Source organism: Scyliorhinus canicula, chromosome 7 (genome assembly GCF_902713615.1).
Source record: "Scyliorhinus canicula chromosome 7, sScyCan1.1, whole genome shotgun sequence".
NCBI lineage: Eukaryota > Metazoa > Chordata > Chondrichthyes > Carcharhiniformes > Scyliorhinidae > Scyliorhinus > Scyliorhinus canicula.
The window spans coordinates 136,652,896-136,673,705 of NC_052152.1; positions in this window are offsets into that span (position 1 = coordinate 136,652,896).

The following is a 20,810-nucleotide window of genomic DNA, read 5'->3' on the forward strand; positions in this document are numbered from 1 at the left end:
TCCGCCTTGATGTGGTTGAAGGCCTGGCGGGCCTCAGCCATCAGCGGGAAAATGGTGGACTTTATGAGTGGGCGGGCCTTGTCTGCATAATTAGGGACCCACTGGGCGTAATATGAGAAGAACCCCAGGCATCGTTTCAGGGCCTTGGGGCAGTAAGGCGTTCCAGGAGGGGGCGCATGCGGTCAGGGTCGGGCCACAACGTAGCCAAGAATGGCTAAGTGGGTAGTGCAGAAAACGCATTTGTCCTTATTGTAGGTAAGGTTAAGGAGTTTAGCGGTGTGGAGGAATTACTGGAGGTTCGCGTCATGGTCCTGCTGGCCGTGGCCGCAGATGGTGATGTTATCCAGATACGGGAACGTGGCCTGCAATCAGTACTGGTCAACCATTCGGTCCATCTCTCGCTGGAAGTCCAAGACCCCATTGGTGACACCGAAGGGAACCCAAAGGAAATGGTAGAGGCGGTCGTCCTTTTCGAATGCAGTGTATTGGCGGTCCTGGGCGGATGGGGAGCTGGTAGTATGCGGACTTCAAGTCAACTGTGGAGAAGACTCGATACTGCGCAATCTGGTTGACTATGTCGGATATGCGTGAGAGGTCGAGCTGCGTATACCGGTTGATTGTCTGACTGTAGTCTATGACCATCCGGTGTTTCTCCCCAGTCTTAACTACCACCACTTGAGCTCTCCAGGGGCTGTTAATGGACGCAACACCCCCCTCCCGCAGAAGCCGTTGGACTTTCGACTGATAAAAGGTCCTGTCCTGTGCACTATACCGTCTGCTCCTCGTGGCGACAGGCTTACAGTCGGGTTGAGGTTCGTGAAGAGTGAGGGCGGGTCATCCTTGAGGGTTGTGAGGCCACAGACGGTGAGGGGAGGCATTGGTCCGCCGAACTTCAGGGTAAGGCTCTGAAGGTGGCACTGAAAATCCAGACCTAGTAACGGGGCAGCGCAGAGGTGGGGGAGGATGTAGAGTCTGAAATTACTATACTCTACGCCCTGTACGGAGAGGGTTGCAATGCAGTACCCCCGGATCTGTACGGAATGGGATCCGGAGGCCAGGGAGATTTTTTGGGTGACGGGGAGGACCGGGAGGGAGCAGCACCTTACCGTAGCAGGGTGGATAAAACTCTCCATGCTCCCGGAGTCAAAGAGGCAGGTCATCTCGTGCCCGTTGATCCGTACAGCCGTTGCCCGGTTACGGGGCCGAGATTGATCGAGGGTGATGGAGGCGAGCTGCGAAAGTTGGTGGGAGGGCTGATCGGCAGTGGCGGAGTTATCGACGGCCCGTGAACGGCCAGGCGAGCAGAGTTCCTGGGGTGCTTTCCAAGATGGCGGCATCCACGGGGCGCACATGGCGGACGGCATCCAAGATGGCGGCACCCACGGGCCGCACGTGGCGGCCGGCACGTGGGGGTGCAGTGATGTTGGGCCTGGAAACGGCAGCGACAGAACAGACCTGGCAAACGGAGACGAAGTGGCCCTTCTTGCCACACCCGTTGCAGGTCACACTCCGCGCTGGGCAGCGTTGTCTGGGGTGCTTGTTCTGGCCACAAAAATAGCATTTGGGGCCTCCGGAGTTAGCTGGCTGCCGCGCGGTGCAGGCTTGCGGTGTACCCGGGTCGGACGATGATGGGGCCCATGACACCCACGAGTGTGCCACGCGGTCAATGTGTAGGACTCTAGATTGTGGGAGGCCACCTCCAGGGAGTTAGCGAGCTCTACAATCTCCGTAAGGTCGAGTGTACCCCCTTCCAATAATCGCTGGCGGACGTAATTGGATTTAATGCCCGTGACATAGGAATCTCTGATCAGCAGTTCCGTGTGTTGGATTGCCGACACTGCCTGGCAATTTCAATTTCTACCAAGTATCAGCAAGGCACGCAGAAAATCGTCCTGAGACTCCCCCGGGAGTTGCCATCTAGTGGCCAGGAGGTGCCTGGCGAATACCTGATCACCAGTCTTGATGTACTGTCCTTTTAGTAGTGTCATCGCTTCCGTGTAAGTGGGAGCGTCCCGAATGAGGAGGAAAACTTTTGGGCTCACCCGTGCGTAGAGGATCTGGAGCTTCTGTGGGTCTGAGAGGGATTCTGTGCATCCTCCGAGATAACCTTCAAAGCAGGCTAGCCAGTGCTCGAAGGTGGCTGTGGCGTCGGCTGTGTGAGGGTTCAGCTCCAGGTGATCTGGCTTGATTAAGACATCATCATTAAAATTCTAGCTCAATAAATTGATGTACCATCAATGACCACGAGATGAAATGGTAAACTATTGAGGCTTTATTGAGCTAGATGTTAAGCCTCCTGCAGCTGGAACCAGAATGGGGGCAGCGCAGGAGAGTGTACACTTTTATAGAGCCTGCTGGGTGGAGCCAGCAGGCTGGGATTTGCTGTATTGTAGTACAGTGGCAGTACCGTAATACACGTAGTGTATGACCATTGGTGTTTACCACAATACCCATTCAAATAGTAATCTGCCACCCTATTTTTGCTACCGAAGTGGATGACCTCACATTTATCCACATTATGCTGCATCTGCCATGCGTATGCCCACTCACTCAGCCTGTCAAATCCTGCTGAAGCATCTCTGCATCCTCCTAACAGCTCACCCTCCCACCCAACTTTGTATCATCTGCAAATTTGGAGATAAGACATTTAGTTCCCTCGTCCAAATCATTAATATATCATGTGAACAGTTGGGTCCTAGCACAGACCTCTGCGGTACCCCACTAGTCACTGCCTGCCAATCAACAGAAGACCAATTTATTCCAACTTTTTGCCTCCTGTTTGCTAACCAGCTTTCTATCCATCTCAAGACACTACCCGTAATCCCATGCGCTTTAACTTTACATTGTAATCCTGTGTGGAGTTTGCACATTCTCCCCGTGTTTGGGTGGGTTCCACCCCCACAACCCAAAGATGTGCAGGCCAGGTGGATTGGCCACGCTAAATTGCCCCTTAATTGGCAAAAATGAATTGGGTACTCTAAATTTATAAACAAAAAATAAATAAACTTTACATAGTAATCTTCTATGTGAGACCTTGTCAAAAGCCTTCATGAAAGCCTAAATCGGTGTTTTTCAAACTTGTTTTGCTGGGACCCATTATTACCAACTGGCCGAAGTTTGTGACCCACGCCGGCCGACCTTCGCGACCCCCCCCCACCCCCCCATTTTCGCGTGCCTGCTTGCTCCTTATTTGCTTTGTTATTCAATGTTGCATTTCTGATAATAACTTCAGCTGATGGTTTAAGATTTCACTGCATCCGTTGAAAAAAATCAAGAGGTTTGTCCCTGAACGCGCTATGCTTTGTCTTCACTTGGCTTTTAAGTTTTGAGGGTTTTAAACCTTCATTTTCCAGTGCTTCGCAGCATATAACAGGCAGGAACTTTGAATCCTGATTTGCAGTGGCACAATTAATAACCCATACCTCAAGTGATCATCTTTACACTGCTTTGTTCCTGTTTTCAGCTTCTTCTTCATGGGTTGTTCATCAGAGGCCCTGGAGCTGGCAGCTGTAAAATGGAGGAAACTCTCTCGCACCCAGAACACGTGACATCAGAGTTCGGGGCGCGTGACCTGCTCTGCTACCGCTCCAGGCACGAAAACTCTTTTTTAAAAAAATCTGCTCCTGGGTCAGCTTGCTGACGTCAGGAGGAGGCGTTCTGAACTGTTGGGCTCCGGACCTGTGCACTTCTGAGGAAGCATGCATGCACGGAATGGTCGGCATTCTGAAAACCGGAGGCATCCCGCATTTTCAAAAGCCATTTATGCCATTGAGCACTACATCCCGCAATCAGGATTGCCGCAACACTTGGCCCCGTGTTTGAAAATGTTGCGGCGCGTGGCCCCATGACCCCCCCTCGACACCTGCCTGCGACCCACCAGCGGGTCTCGACCCTGCGTTTGAAAATGACTAGTCCAAATAAACCACATCCACCGGTTCTTCCTGGTAAACTCTACTACAGTAGTTACATCTTCAAAGAATTCTAGTAGATTTTTCAAGCATGATTTTCCTTTTGTAAATCCATACTGACTTTGTCTGATTACACTACTGCTTTCCAAATATTGTGCTATGACTCAGAGGCGTGTGGAGCTCACTCTAGCTCACCTCCATCCCACTGAGACCCCAGGGCCCTACAGGCACCACCAGGGAGGAGGAAATGCTGGAGCCAAACCCAGGCTTGCCACCAAGGAGATGACGGTAGTCTCCAGTTCTTCCAAATCCACCCCTTCTGATACGATCTCAAGGGCAGCAGTGCATCGGTCGGGGCTCCCTGACTCCAGGCCATCCAGAGGACGACAGCCAAGGACACCAAAGTCCACAGCACCTGGAAAGCAGTAGGCTGCCTCCAACTCTGATGTGCATCCTGGGGATACACCTAGACGTAGCAGTAAACCGTGAAGGACCAAGTGGTTTGAGGATCACTGATTGGGCAGGGGGGAGGAGGGTGCACACTATCTGTAGCTAGGGCTAGGGGCAATGTAAATGTGAAATGTTCACAATGAAAACCTATTACAACTAATACATGTCACGTTAATCTTCACAGCAGACCTGCCTGTACCTCATGGATGCACTTGTGCGCTGTAGTTTGGGGAATGCCACATAAGTCCCCATTTGTGCCCGAGAATGATCTGGTTGCACAGATGTTCAGGGCTGCAATGACCTTAATGGACACTGGGAGTGGGAATCCTTCAACAAGGAAAAGGCACCATGCCATAAACACACAAGTACTTTTCTACTGCAGAATATAGGTACAAACACAAAGCTGCAACAGTTGATATGTACAAAGAAAACTGAATGCACTGTATCACCCCTCGCACATCCTCATCAGAATGGAGGTTCCTTGCTGTGCGGTTGTTTTATGTATCAGTCCCTGTCCATGAGCCTCCATTGTACAGGCCTTCTTATACGGCCTAATTTCATTGGAACCAAAGCTCAGTACCCACATGTTCCACTGGCATTCAAGGTGCAGTGAAACAGCCTCGATGTCCAGCATGTTTAATTCATGGTGATGTGCTAGTCGAAATGCAGCAATCATCACACTCTCTCAATAAAATCACCAGCATTTCTTCAACACCTTCATCAAGTTGCTCATTCAGATCGATCTGCCTCTTTCTCTGCCTCCTGCAGCTCCTGCCAGTAGTCTCCCCAGCAGCCAAAAATCACACTGACCCAGAGCACGCCAGTAAGAGCTCGCCTTCTCCTTCTCTGCCCAGGCAGTAGATCAAATTAACATCCTCCCTTTCTTTACTCCAGGCCACAAAAGCAACGAGGCAGCAGAAAACAAACACACGGCCTCCAGACAGCTACAGCTGCAAGGAGCAACAAGCAGCAAACACCACTCATTCAGATCAATGTGCCTCTCACTCCGCCTCTTGCAGATTCTGGCAGTCGACCCCTCAATAGTGGAAAGTCACATTGATCCAGAGCACGCCAGAAGAGAGAAAGAGCTCCCTTTCCCCTTCTCCAGCCCATCCTCTCTTTCATTGCTCCAGGCTACAGGCTACAGAAGAAGGAAACAGCAGCAACCTCCAGGCATTGGCAGCTACAAACAGCAAACACAACCTGCAGCAGCATTTGATAAAACTTGCTGAATTAAACAGTCAACAATACTTTTATACAAAAAGATGACAACAAACTACTTAACAGTCCATTTATCAGACTAACTATTAACCAACAAGGAAAAGTCACCATGCCAGACACACTCAAGTACCTTTTTGCTACAGAATATCGGTACAAGCACAAAACTACAACAGTTCTTTTATGCAAAGAAAAACAAATAAATAGTCAACAGTACAATATCACCAGCAATCTGCAAAAGCATTTATTCAACACCTTCATCAAATTACTCATTCGGATCAAGCCGCCTCTCTCTCCCCTTCCTGCAGCTCCCAGCAATAGACTCACAACATTGGAAAACCACATCAGAAAGTCACACTGGTACAAAGCATACCATAAGAGTGAAAGCGTTCCCCTTCCCTTCTCCGGCATGGGCAGGTCATCTTACATCCTCCCTTTCCTTACTTCAGGTCATAAAAGCAAAGGGGCGTCAGCAAACAAACACACAGCCTTCAGGCAGTTGCAGCTGCATTCGAATCAATTCACTTCTCTCTCCCATAGCTCCCAGCAGTAGACTCTCAACAGTGGAAAGTCACACTAGAAAGTCACACTGAGGCAGAGCACACCAAGAGAAAAAGCACCCCTTCCCCAGAGTTGGCAGCAGGTCATCTTGCGTCCCCCCCCCCCCCCCCACTGCCTTTCCTTGCTCCTTACAGACAGGCAGCAGCTGTAGTCGCCACTGTTATGCGTATCCACAATATTTAAAGATAGCTTGAAGACCACACAAACGAAACCCCCCTTAGCAGCACCCCCCTCCCCCCGGGCCAGGGGTGACCCCGGCCTGGAATGCTTCAGCCTCCCCCGTCCCCTAGCAATGGGGCAGCAGTTCCAGTGTCCTTGAGCTGCATGCCGTAAAATTAAAATGGCTACTCACCACCTCAGTTCCCCTCAGCAGCCATTGCGCAAGCTTCACGTATTTTGAAAATAAATTTTGAGTACCTAATTATTATTTTTTTCCAATTAAGGAGCAATCTAGCATTGCCAATCCACATACCCTGCACATCTTTGTGTTGTGGGGGTGACACCCACGCAGACACTAGGAGAATGTGCAAACTCCACATAGACAATGACCTGAGGCCGGGTTCGAAACAGGATCTTCGGGGCTGAGGCAGCAGTGTCGACCACTGCGCCACCATACCACCCTAGCTTCACGTTTTTAAAAAGGAGTACTCAATGATGACCATGCGATTTCTCGCTGGGAGCCGGTCAATTCCCAGGAGGCCGTTGCATTATACTTCAATTTCGTTAATGGGCTGGAAATTAATGCAATTAAGCAAAGCTTTGACAAAGAATCATTGGATTCAAAATGTTAGCTCATTTCTCTCCCTACAGATGCTGCCAGACCTGCTGAGATTTTCCAGCATTTTTTCTTTCGTCGTTGTAGAAATACAACTTCCTTTTCTTTTACAGAGATTGCATAAGTCCTAAAAACTGGTCTCTGGTTCAACCTATGTTTCCACTGAACAGTTGTAAGTGACTGGAGATTAATTTAAAGAGTGATTTTCGGTCATCTGCTCTCCCTCATAACAGCTTTCACAAGAAAATTGGCACTACCTGAAAATAATTCATGATTCATTATAGAATCACCAACTGGATTATGGTAGGACATAAACCGATGCGATCATTGATCTCTAGACATAAAGCAGTTGATATTTTCCCAATTACCAGATGATTTAATTACATGCCAACATTGTCCCTTCCATCATAATCGGAGAATATATCTAACGTTCAACAGGAACTATTACAAGATGGATGATGACAGATAGGAACGATGGTGGGTGAGGTGATAACGTAGCGATTTTATATAGACTTTAACTGGCAAGGGTTATAAAATGGCAGCTCGACTGTTCTGGATCAAAATCGGAGAGATTGAGTAGCCCTGTGTGACCTGTACTATTACATGTTCTTGTAAAGGACCACAAGAGGTTAATCATTTCAGAGTGCTCTACTGGGACTTGTTGCTAAGATTTAAAATGACAATTTATTATTACTATTTCACCAGCCCGTACTCATGAAATGAGGTGTTATTTTGGTGGAAAATAGCGTACAGACCAGTGGGACACTTGCTAGAATCATTTAGAGAATGATAGCTATTTCTAGTCAATGTAATTCAAGGCAATTTGCTGCCCAGGTTTTCAGCAGATGTTTTCCATGTGATGTATGTGTCCCACTGTCTCGTTTTGAAAAAGGACAGAAAAAGCTGCTTATTATGGTCACTGGTTAATGGAATCCTTTTGTTTAGGATTCCTGCTGGTTAGAGGCATTTAGTTTTCACTTGACTAAAAGCCACGCTTTGTCGACCACGTATTATTGGTAATGTATTTTCAAATTAATCCTACCGCTCGTTAGAACTGTGTAGGTGCTGAAAGGTTATGCATGTACTTGGTACTTACCTTGGAACTGGTCTGCAAGTGCAAATAAATATTGCCCATGATCTGTACAATTCTCACAACTCATTGACAATCTGTGCAAAGTGTCCACTTCAGTTATAGTTACAAATTCATCAGTGTGATTGAATTGCAACTTCACAATAGGGATGGTTAAGGAAACTGCAAAGGTGAGACAGCAGGGGTGTAGGCAATGGTATCGGGAATAGTGCTGCTGGAAGTTGATAGGTTGCCCTTCAGTTGGGAACTTGCAGCCTCATTATTGAGTCCCTATAAGATGACAAGTGGATATATTGCATTGACAGCCGTATGCAGCTTCTCTGCTGGTAGCACAATGGCACAGGTGGCAGTGTGGCGCAGTGGTTAGCACTGCTGCCTCGCATCACCAGGGACCCGGGTTCAATTCCGGCCTTGGGTTGCTGTCTCTGTGGAGTTTGTATATTCTCCCCGTGTCTGAGAGGGTGTCCTCCGGATGCTCTGGTTTCCTCCCACAGTCCAATGATGAAGGGGCTGGTTTAGCACAGGGTAAACAGCTGGCTTTGAAAGCAGACCAAGGCAGGCCAGCAGCACGGTTCAATTCCCGTACCAGCCTCCCCGAACAGGCGCCGGAATGTAGTGACTAGGGGCTTGTCACAGTAACTTCATTAAAGCCTACTTGTGACAATAAGCAATTTTCATTCCATTTAATTTCATGATGTGCAGGTTAGGTAAATTGGCCATGATAAACTTGCCCTCGGTGTTCAAAGGTTAGGCGAGGGTACTCTTTCAGAGGGTCGGTGCAGACTTGATGGGCCGAATGTCCTCCATCTTCACTGAAGGGATTCTATGAATGTATGTCACTGGACTCATTGACAGTAAGGGAATCAAGGGTTATGGGGATAAGGCGGGAAAATGGAGTTGAGGATTATCATATCAGTTCCGTCATGATCCCATAAAATGGCGGAGCAGACTTGATGGGCCGAATGGCCCATTTCTGCTTCTGGGTGCAACCCAACCAAATTTTGTTCTTAGTGTGGTGGCGAAAGGGTGTCCTCCACCAGGGGTGTCCCGCCAGCTGACCCGGTGAGGCCATTACCAATATAAAATGCTAATTGGTCCACTTAACGAGGCCTCACAGGCTTCACGCCACAAATGACTCTCACGCCGGCTGATTCGCAGACATCCCGCTCCTTACTGTATGTGTTTGTGTGTGGGGGGGGGGGAATGTTGCTGACCCTCCTTTTTGTGGTTTTTCAATGTGTGCAATAAACTAACCCTTTGAGACATCCTAACCCGATTTTGCTGTGGGGTTATTGGCAAGAATCGGACCGCACAAAAATTGAAAGGTTGGGAAATACAACCATCACTTATTAAAAAAGAAACAAATCAAAAAAATCCTTTCTGTTTACGTAAACGTGATGAGACAAAGTTAGTGGGGTTGGAATAGACGAGCCTCCTATTTGTTACAGTTACTTGTGTTTGGCCAGCTGTCCTGGGTGAGACTGAACCACTAATCCGAAAGAAAGGGACTTGCATTTATATAGCACCTTTCACATTCTCAGTATCCCAAAACACTCAACAACTAATAAAGTACTTTGAATTGGAATCACGACTGTAATGTAGGGAAACACATTGGACAATTTGTCGACTGCAACGTCCCACAAATAGCAGCACAAGAAATGTTCAAAATCAGGTTAAGTGATAAATGCATGCCAGTCACAACAGAGAGAGCCCAGGGCATTTGGAAAGGTAAAACTGACTCAAAGTAGGGTTAAATGAGCGCTTTTATTTTGTAAAGGCCCTATGGTAAGATCAGTTCAATTGTCAAGGTAAATGTTTAACAACAGAGAACCCATCAGAACATCATTAACTGGTTTACTTTCTCTTATTTCTTGCTCGTTCTATTACTGCTCTGAGGATTTTAGTTGGAGATTTAAACTCGTAGCACATAACATTAATCCTGCATCTACAGCAGAGCAAAGTCAAGCTGTCCATCTCTGGGAGCGCATTATCGGAAAGCATGGGTGATATATTGTGCAATGCTCTCTCCTCATTCATCCATACTGATCACCAACCCTGGAGCTGTGAGTTTAGCTTCATCATCTTGAAAGATATGAGTCTATTAAAGCCACGTAATTAAGGTGTACAGCCATCATAGTGGATTTGCTTTAGTTAAATTTGGTGTCTATAATTAATGTCACTTTGGATGGCCCCAAATTAACCTTTCGTGCAGCAACACTAAACGTCCAGAACAAGCAGCACAAGGCGATCTCAGTAACAGTACAAGTGGCTGCCTGTGATTCTGCTGGACCTTAAGTTTCGTTAAGGGAACCCTACACCATTTCATTTTTTTAAGGACTGTCTTTCATGGCTGTTGCAAATGAGATAGCAGCAACCCATCTATTACCTCTTAAACTTGCTCAATTATATCTCCACATTATCTGAAATGAGTCTGCCACCTATTTTGATCAGAGGGGATGAATTTGCCTGATCGGAGGTTGTAGAACATCGCAAGGGTGTACGCAGTGGGCTAGATACTGGGTGTGGCCGAGGTGCATTGCCCATCGTGCTGGGTGTGGGCGAGGTGCATTTCCCATGGTTGCGGTGGGTTTAGCGGGAGAGGCCCTACGTTCTATTGAGCCAGGTACCAGAGATAAATGAAACTCATTTTTCATGTTGAGGAGTTTTCTAAGCAATGACAGACTCTCAAAGCTGGCAGTTGCCTGCTTATGTTATTGCGCAAATCTCTCATGTATTCTGTGTTGGCGCTGACAGACTTGAAGCATTTTTACAAATCACTTCTATTTCAGCTCAGAGCCATAACACTAATGTATAAGGCCATCTAATGGCCAATTACCATGGATCCCAACTGATAAAGCCCAGGCAGTTGGGACATTTAGGAAACCTCGAGGTGCATTTGGAGAAAATAAGGTTGAAGCAAAAAGATTGTGCAGCAACCACTTTCTGTTCTGTTTTACAGTTGGTTGCTTTCCTGGATCAGCTGAGGCACAGACTCACAAACCTGATGGTCCGTGCTGTTTATTTTTTCTTTATTAACCTTTGGGGGAAAACACATTAATTTTAGAGTTCCAAAATGAGCACAATGAGGTCCCACAGTTTGTGCGACTTGTCTGCCACGATAGAATTGTGATAAATGGATGCTGGAAGCGAAGCGATGGCCTTTATGAGCTATTCCATGATCCTGTTCGGTTCTGTTAACTGAATAACCTGTCTGACACAGAATTGCACACTGCCTGGCCGCTGGGCTGCCAAACTCCCACATATCTATTGAATTGTTTCTGTGTAAACTGCAGGGAAAAATGCAGCTTTATGGTGAGGAGGCACTCCTGCAACCGGGCAACTCACCTGAAATTTGTGAGCAATCCAGGAGTGAATCGATGATGGAAAAGTGTTTTCTGATTGGTATTGTGGAAGACTGCACATGTGATGAGCATGTTTCGTAATTATGAGCAGAGTCGGTGTTACTCCTGCAGGAGTTTAAAAAAGATTATGACTTGCGAAGTAAAAGTGGAATCACCGAATGCTACAGCACAAAAGAGGCCATTTGGCACAATTACTTGTGCTAGCTTTTTGAAAGAGGTTCTCAATTAGTCACGCTCCCCTGTTCTTTCCCTGTACCTTGCAAGGTGAGCATTATTGTTGAACCTCCTTCCATCACCCTTTCAGGCAGCACATTCCAGCACTTGAGTATACGAAGCGAAACCATTTTTGCTTGCTTCAATTCAGTTAGGAACACTCCCAACGTCATTGCATGTAGTGATGTGCATGGCTATTTCCTTGAATGGAGAGAGATGCCTTTCATCCTTTGTGGAGCAAGGCTTATTACTTGGTTATAACCCCGTCACTACAGTTGTGGAAACAGCAACAACTATTTAACATATTGCACTGATGCTGTAGATTGGTAGTGGAATAGGATTTATATTTTAATATTCATGTTGTAATGACAGATCTTTCCTTTTTCATTCAGGCTTTTGTTCATATATGGAACGCAGTGCCCCAGAATATTAGAATATTGGGGGGGGGGGGGGGTGCATTAAAAAGGAATTTGACAATTATTCAAAAAGGAAATATGTGCACAGTTATGGGGCAGAAGTTGGGGGGGTGGGGGGGGGGGGGGGGGGGCACAAAGTGAATTGCTCATTTAGAGAGCCGGTACAGACACAACAGGCCAAAAGGTCTCCTTTTGGATGTGGAATTTAAACATAAAACCCCTTTAAATAAGGGGTAGCACGGTAGCACAGTGGTTAGCACTGTTGCTTCACATAACTTGGGACCCAAGTTTGATTCCCAGCTTGGGTCACTGTCTGTGCGGAGCCTGTACGTTCTCCCTGTGTCTAAGTGAGTTTCCTCCGGGTGCTCCGGTTTCCTCCCAGAGTCCAAAGATGTGCAAGTTAGGTGGATTGGTCACGCTAAATTGCCCCATCGTGTCCAAAAGGTTAGATGTGGTTGCTGGGTTACAGGGACAGGGAGGAGGTGTAGGATTAAGTAGGATGATCTTTCAATCGACGGTGTGGACTCAAAATGGACCGAATGGCCTCCTTCTGCACTGTAAATTCTTTCATCTATGATCTTTGAACACATCAAGAAACAGTTTTGACTGACCATGTTCCAGACCTGTATGCTGATGATAGGTCTTGAGTTTAGTTCATTGTTTAACTTGCAAAACATCCAAATAGACAAAGCTGGTGTCCAAGGGGCGCCAATTTCTAAAAAGATATTTCCACTGCTTGAGAGCTATTCATCACTGTTGCTGGGTCAAAGATTTGGAATTCAATATCTAACAGCACCTTCATTGCGATGATATGCATAAGGGTAGTTTATACATAATGTTATGCATGACCTCCGATCACTAGGTGACATGTAAACCAATCACGTCACCATATGATTTGGGAGTTGGTCATGCTGGGAGATAGACATATTTGCAGTAGTTCCACGAGAGTTGTTCAGTGTTAGTTATTTGTTAGTTGATTTATCCTAGTTATCGCATCACAACATTTGTTCTATAATAAATGAAATGAAAAGAAAATCGCTGATTGTCATAAGTAGGCTTCAAATGAAGTTACTGTGAAAAGCCCCTAGTCACCACATTCCGGCACCTGTTTGAGAGGCTGTTACGGGAATTGAACCGCGCTGCTGGCCTGCCTTGGTCTGCTTTCAAAGCCAGTGATTTAGCCCTGTGCTAAACCAAATTATTTTAGACTACATATTCTGTAATTTATCGTTCACTTCTGCCAGTTTACAGATCATGACATTCACCTGCTGAACTGCTGTGGTCCAAGAGAAAGAACATAGGTGGCACGGTAGCACAGTGGCTAGCACCGTTGCTTCACAGCGTCTGGGTCCAAGGTTCGATTCCAGCTTGGGTCACTGTCTGTGCGGAGTCTGCATGTTCTCCCCATGTCTGCGTGGGTTTCCTCCGAGTACTCTGGTTTCCCCCCACAAGTCCTGAAATCCGAAAGACGTGCTTGTTAGGTGCATTGGACATTCTGAATTCTCCCTCTGTGTGCCTGAACAGGTGCCGAGCGTGGCGACGAGGGAATTTACACAGTACTTCATTGCAGTGTTAATGTAAGCCTACTTGTGATAATAATAAAGATTATTATTACATAGGAATTAGAAGCAAAATAGGTAATTCAGCCCTTTGAGCCTCCGCCATTCAATCAGATAATGGCTAATCTCTTCCTGGTCTCAAATCTACCTCCCACCTGTTGCCTATATCCCTTTAACCTGTTTTTTAAAAATTACAAATATATCCATTTCCTTCTTGAAATCATTTAATGCCTCAGATTCCACTGCACCATGGGGCAGTGAGTTCCAAAAATTCACCACCCTCCGTGAGTAGTTCCTCCTCTTCTCAGTCTGAAATCTACCACCTCTCAACCAATGTCCGTGATCTCTCATTCTAGATTGCCCCACAAGGAGGTACATTTGGTCTACGTTTGCTTTCTCCATCCCATATCGTATTTTACACACCTCAATTAGATTCCCTCTCATCCTTCTTTTTTTTAATAAATTTAGATTACCCAATTATTTTTTCCAATTAAGGGGCAATTTAGCGTGGTCAATCCACCCACTCTGCACATTTTTGGGTTGTGGGGGCGAAACCCACGCAGACACGGGGAGAATGTGCAAACTCCACACAGACAGTGACCCAGAGCCGGGATCGAACTTGGGACCTCAGCGCCGTGAGGCGGTTGTGCTGACCACTAGGCCACCGTGCTGCCCTTCTCTCATCCTTCTTAACTCCAGCAAGTATAAGCCCAAACTGTTTAATCTCTCCTCATACATCAACCATTTCAAAGAATCCCGATAGAATCATACAATCCCTACAGTGCAGGGATTCAAGCCCATTGTGTCTGCACTAACCCTTCGCATGAGTACTCAACCCATTTACACTCCCCTGTCCAATTGGCCTATCACCGTAACCCAGAACCTGGACATTAAGGGGCAATTTATCATGGCCAATCCACCTAACCTGCACATCTTTGGACCATTCGAAGAAACCGGAGCACACAGAGGAAACCAACGCAGATACAGGCAGAATGTACAAACTCCACACAGTGGCTGGGTTGAACTGGGGTTCTTGGCCTATGAGGCAGCAGTGCTAACTACTATGCCACTGTACCGCCCCGGAATCAATCTGGTCAACCTCCTCTGAACTTCCGCCAATGTTACCACATCCTTCCTCAAATAAGGAGACCAAAACTGGACATAATACTCCAGATGTGGTCTCACCACTAATCTATATAATTACATAGAATTACATAGAATTTACAGTGCAGAAGGAGGCCATTCGACCCATCGAGTCTGCACCGGCTCTTGGAAAGAGCACCCTACCCAAGGTCAACATCTCCACCCTATCCCCATAACCCAGTAACCCCACCCAACACTAAGGGCAATCTTGTACACTAAGGGCAATTTATCATGGCCAATGCACCTAACCTGCACATCTTTGGACTGTGGGAGGAAACCGGAGCATCCGGAGGAAACCCACGCACACACGGGGAGGATGTGCAGACTCCGCACAGACAGCGACCCAAGCCGGAATCGAACCTGGGACCCTGGAGCTGGGAAGCAATTATGCTATCCACAATGCTACCGTGCTGCCCACTAATTGCAGCAACATTTATCTACTTTTATACTCCAGTCCTTTTTCAATAAAAGTAAACATTCCAATTGACTTTGCAACCTTCTCCCTGGCACTATGTTGGGCAACAAACGTGTCAACCTTGCCCATGATGACCATATCCTGAAAATGAATAATATATTTTGCAGATCTATATCATCATACTTGAGTGAAGAATTCAGGCCTCGAAGACCATTAAAAACAGACCATTGTTTAGTTTTTGAATTGTTCAGTTGAAGCATTTTTTTTAGATAAATGATTTTATTCTCCATTTTCACATTTTCCTTCAAAATTTACACACCACCCACAAACAGTAAACGGTAACAAATACAAAATCAATCTCCTTAACAGTAACAACAATCCCATCCTCCCCCCACCCCAAACAACGGCCCACCTGTCAATATATGCATCCAATAAAACAAACCCTCTCACGGTGGAAACAAAAAACAAAGGAGAAAAAGAAAAAGTTCAGGACCGCCCATGGTCACCATAGAATCCACTAACCCCCCCCCCCCCCCCAACCACACTCAACGCCGTCCAACCTCTGAAAGAATACCACACATGACACCCAAGAGCTGTAACCCCCCCCCCATCCCCAACTCCACCCGTCCACTGCCTCGTGTAAAACTCCTTCCCCCAACCTCGGTTCCTTCCCCCCAACTTTCCACCCTGGCTAGACCACTCGGACCCTGTTCTGCCAGGCTCTGATGGCCACAGCCCCTCCCCCCACCTCACTCGCGTTCACTGGCTGGCTTAAACCGGCCAGCGTGGAGGCCCCCGCCCGGGTCCCTTTCCCCCTTGCCCGGCCCTAGGAAAGCCCAGAAATCCCCTTTTAGCACACAAACCCCGCTATACACCTACACCTCAAAGAGCCCTCACTTCGAGTGAAGTCCCATCACTTCCCTTGTCCAAATATGTACATCATTGGCTCCTTTAGTCCATACGCCCGCACGCAGTGAAACAAACAAAAAAAAGAAGAAAATACAGTCATGATGTTACATCGGCACATGGCCATTTCTCAATTCTGCCACAGACCTTCTGCCTTCGCAAACTCCTCCGCGGCTTCCACCGTTCCAAAATAAAAGTCCTTGAGCTTGTAAGTCACCCTCAGCTTCGCTGGGTATACAATGCCGCACTGCACCTTGCTAATGTACAGTGCCCTCTTCACCCGTTTGAAAGCAGCCCGCCTCCTCGCCAGCTCCACCGTAAAGTCCTGGTATACACGTATACCAGCTACAGCCCACTACACCACCCATTTCTGCTGAGCCCAGCACAGGACCTTCTCCTTCACACTGTACCTACGGAAGCACAGAGTCACTACCCTTGGCGGCTCACTCGCCTTTGGTACAGGCCTCCATGACCGATGAGCCCGATCCAGTTCATATCGAGAGGGATCCTCCTCCTCCCCCAATAATTTCACCAGCATCGCATCAAAATACTCAGTCGGTCTCGGCCCTGCAACTCCTCTGGGCAGCCCCATAATCCTCAAATTCTGTCGCCTGGATCTGTTTTCCAGGTCTTCCATTTTTCCTCGCAGATCCTTGTTAACCTCTATCACCTTCCACATGTCCTTCCCCATCGAGGTAAGTTGATCGCCGTGCTGCAATAATGTCTCCTCCACTTCCTTCAGCGCCTCCCCTTGCTTCCGCACCTCCGCCACTGCGCTCGCCACCGCCGTCGTCACCGGGGAAATCGCCTCCTCCACCAGCACACTCAAAACCTCCCTCATCTCCTTCCTCATCGCCTCCATGTATTTTGTAAACTGCCTTTCGAATTCCGCAGCCATCACCTTAGTTATTTCTTCAGCCGTAAGCAATGCGGCCTCCCCTGGTGCTCCAGCCTCCATTTTCCTTGGTGACCCCGCGGTGACCTTTCTACTCCCCGACGGACTTTCAGCTGTTTTCACAGACTTTCTTTTTTTACTGGTCCTCGACACATCCCTTCCCTGTGCTTTCTCCTTGCCTTCACCGCCTTCGCTGCCCCTAGGACCGGGCGTTAATCCCCGACAATGCCGTTCCCGAATGGGAGCCCTCCAACGCGCGGCTGCCTCCCACCCACCATCACCGGAAGCATCGCAGTTGAAGCATGTTTGTCGCATGTTAGATGCAATACTTTCATATATTGACAAATCTCTTCTGGCACTTCTCACAAGTTGGAGAGTACACTGATTTATAATAATAATAATCTTTAGTACTGTCACAAGGAGGCTGACATTAACACTGCAATGAATTTACTGTGAAAAGCCCCTAGTAGCCACATTCCAGCGCCTGATTAGATACATTGCTGGAGAATTCAGAATGTCCAATTCACCTAACAAGCAGTCTTTCGGGACTTGTGGGAGGAAACCGAATGAAACCCATGCAGACACAGGGAGAAAGTGCAGACTCCACATAAGACAGTGTCACAAGCCAGGAATCGAACCCGAGAAAGAAAATTCTGGAAATCTCAGCAAGTCTGGCAGCATCTGTAGGGAGAGAAACGAGCTAATGTTTCGAGTCCGATGACTCTTTGTCAAAGCTTTGCAGATGCTGCCAGACTTGCTGAGATTTCCCAGCATTTTCTCTTTCGTTTCAGATTCCTGCATCTGCAGTAATTTGCTTTTAATCGAACTCGAGTCCCTGACACTGTGAAGCAACAGTGCTAACCATTGTGCAACCATGCCACCCAATTTATAAGGCTAGGAGCATGACATCATGCAAATCATTATTGCAGCACGGTGATCAACTTTACAGTGTACTGTTGTGTTGCTGAACAGGAGGTGCAAACCAAGTCTTTAAAGGCCACAAATTCATAAACAAACCAGTTTAGAAATTGGAAATGCTCTTGCCCCATTATTCTGTGTTGCTGAACTGTATCAAAAAATATCTTTATTTTTTCACATTTGGACTGTCTTCAGTATGCCCAGAATGGACCTGGTCTCAGTAGACATTGGTTCCATTGGGCCTCAAGAAGCATAGAATTACCAGGAAGCTTGGGAATAGCCTCCAATATTGGTTACAGATGCAAAGGGAAGCATGTGGAAGACAGAGTCAGGCTTGAACTTTCAGGGGCACAAATTTGACGTATATTGGAAAGGACATGCATAGTTGACATAGTGGTATTGAAATTCCTGCACTGGGAGAAGGAACGACCTGGGTGCATTGCCCCAGAGAGAAGCAGGACTTCAGGAGTTGGATCTAGGTCTGCCCTGGTTTCTGTACCCTCCAGAGCCTCAGTGGAAGCCACACTTACGGAGGGCAGATATGGGTCCACTGGGAACCTATAAAAGGCCACTTAACATTAACGAATAAAAATAATTGATCATCTACCTTTTGCATGCTTCATCCTTGCATTGCCTGCTGGGTGAATTTGTATTTACCTTTGGCTTGTTGAGGTCCTCAGACCATTTCTTTCCCAATCCCTCCCATTTTAAATTTACAAATCTCAAACAACAATTTATTACTTATCGGAATTAAACTCCAATTTCAAATGTTAAACTGTTACCCTGATTTCACTGGGCAATTCCTAAAGTGACTTTGTTCCCAGGATTTGGGATGGGGTGTCTCCATTGACAGATGGATGTTCCATCCTATTGCATTCCCAGGAGTGGCGCATGGACTCTGAATTTAAGCTCCTCCTTTTTATATTGTATGGAGATTTAGGATCAGAATTTCCTGCCAAAAGGTGGCTTATTTAATATGCATGTCATTATCATTGCATAAATTGTTATAAGGAAATGATTTTAATGTCAATAATTTGTCATTATCCATGTAATACCAATTGTTTGTCTTCAACCTTTTCATAACATTCAACAAATTACTGCATTTGCATGTTAACTGTCATTTAAACATGCCACAGAATGAGTTAAGGTTATTCCTTAACTGTGTAACCACCTTTTTAACAATAAGATTTATGTCCTTATAATGTCATGGAAATGGCATCTAAAAGGGGACATTTGAAATTTGAATTTTATTCCTATGAAGTAATAGATTGCTGTTGTGAAAACCTATTATGATATCTGGTTCTTTCACGAGGGCGAGATTTATTACTGCTATTGTCACCCTGACACTGTGGGCCAAGGGGGTAACTCTTGAGGGAGTTGACTCCAAAGTCCATCAGAGCCCCCCCACCAAAAAGGACATGTGTCCTTTTTCAGCAATCCGCAAGTCTTTTTATTGTCCTTACTGATGCACTATCAATTACTACAAAGACGAGAGTAGTGAATAATCAAAGCTTTATTGAGCAAAGATGTGTGGCCTCCTGTAGCTGCTACCAGAATGGGAGCAGCTCCGGTGAGCACACACATTTATACGGGCAGGGATTTACCCATGTACCTCTAGTACAGGAGCCTTACCGTACTCCATCTAATATACAGTTAGTGGTGACTACCACACTTATCAAACTGTTATTAGTTCACACTTCCAGCAATTTACAATGCAAAACATTTTCAACCTGAAACATGAGAGGAAAAAGGACACACCAGCTAATTCTCGGCCAAGGTTGTATGTTGAATTGCACAATTGCAATATGCACAGAACATGCCATACAATCTAATATTTCTCATTTTGGTCAGCAGGTCTCATATTTTGAGCAAAAGGAAAACATCATGAGAAATTTGGATCTGCAAAAAAGTTGATTTTTGATTGCCTGGATCGCAGTAGATTGCAGCAAACTTTGTTGATGCTACCCACTCTTGGTATAAAATATAGTGATGAACTTACAGTGGTCTTAGGTGCATTTAGGTCACAGAACGTACCAGCAGTTTAAAGGAACTGTTGTTTAAAAGTTACACACAGAGGGACAAAATGTAACTTTGCCTTGCTCCTCCTTCCTGTGCCAATTTGCAGTAAAATTCAGGATGACTCTTTTTAACAAGCAGCTTTAGCATCAAATACTTCCTGTCAGATGTTGAATGGATCAGGTTGATACAAATGTTTCTTTGCAAGCTAGGCACTCTGATGCACTTTAATTGCACCAATTTGCCTAAAAGAGCTACTTGCTGAGACATTTTACAAGATCAGTGTTTAAACAAGGTGTGTGGAAACAAGGCAATTTGCATATCTTTCTGCTGCAGCCTGTTTATCAACAATAAGACACAACCCACTGTTAATGAGATACTGAAGCAGACTAATGCAGATAACATTCTTAAATGTGCCTTTGTGAAACGTGACCTGTGAGTAAAATAATACCAAGGACGTTTATGCCAAGAATTGGCTTCTCTATCTAAATTTTCAGGGATTAATAGCAATCAAAAGAAAATGGCTCAACAGTGAAGTTGTGTGCCTGGAAGTAAGTTGGACATCAACCAGATGCTTCCTTACTCACAGTGAATTACCTAATCTTTGAAGTAACAAAGTGTTCATGTCAGAACAGAGCTAAAGACCGGGATTCTCCGAGCCTGCGCTGGCTCTGAGAATTGGAGATAACGCCGAGACGGACCGCCGGTCCAACGCCGGGACACGATTCTCTGGCGACCGGAGAATGGTCGTCACCTGCGAGCGCACGATTGACGCGGCGCCGGTCGGGACCGATGAAGGAGTTCCCCGTGGCGATTCTCCGTCGTCGACCGGCTGAGTTCCCGGCTGGTTCTAACATGATTCTAACCCGAGGGTGTGGGATGGCCATAATGGGAAACCCGATTGGCGGAGGATCGAGCTGCCATGCTGGAAAAGGGGCTGGCGGGGCAGAGAATCCCACCCCGGA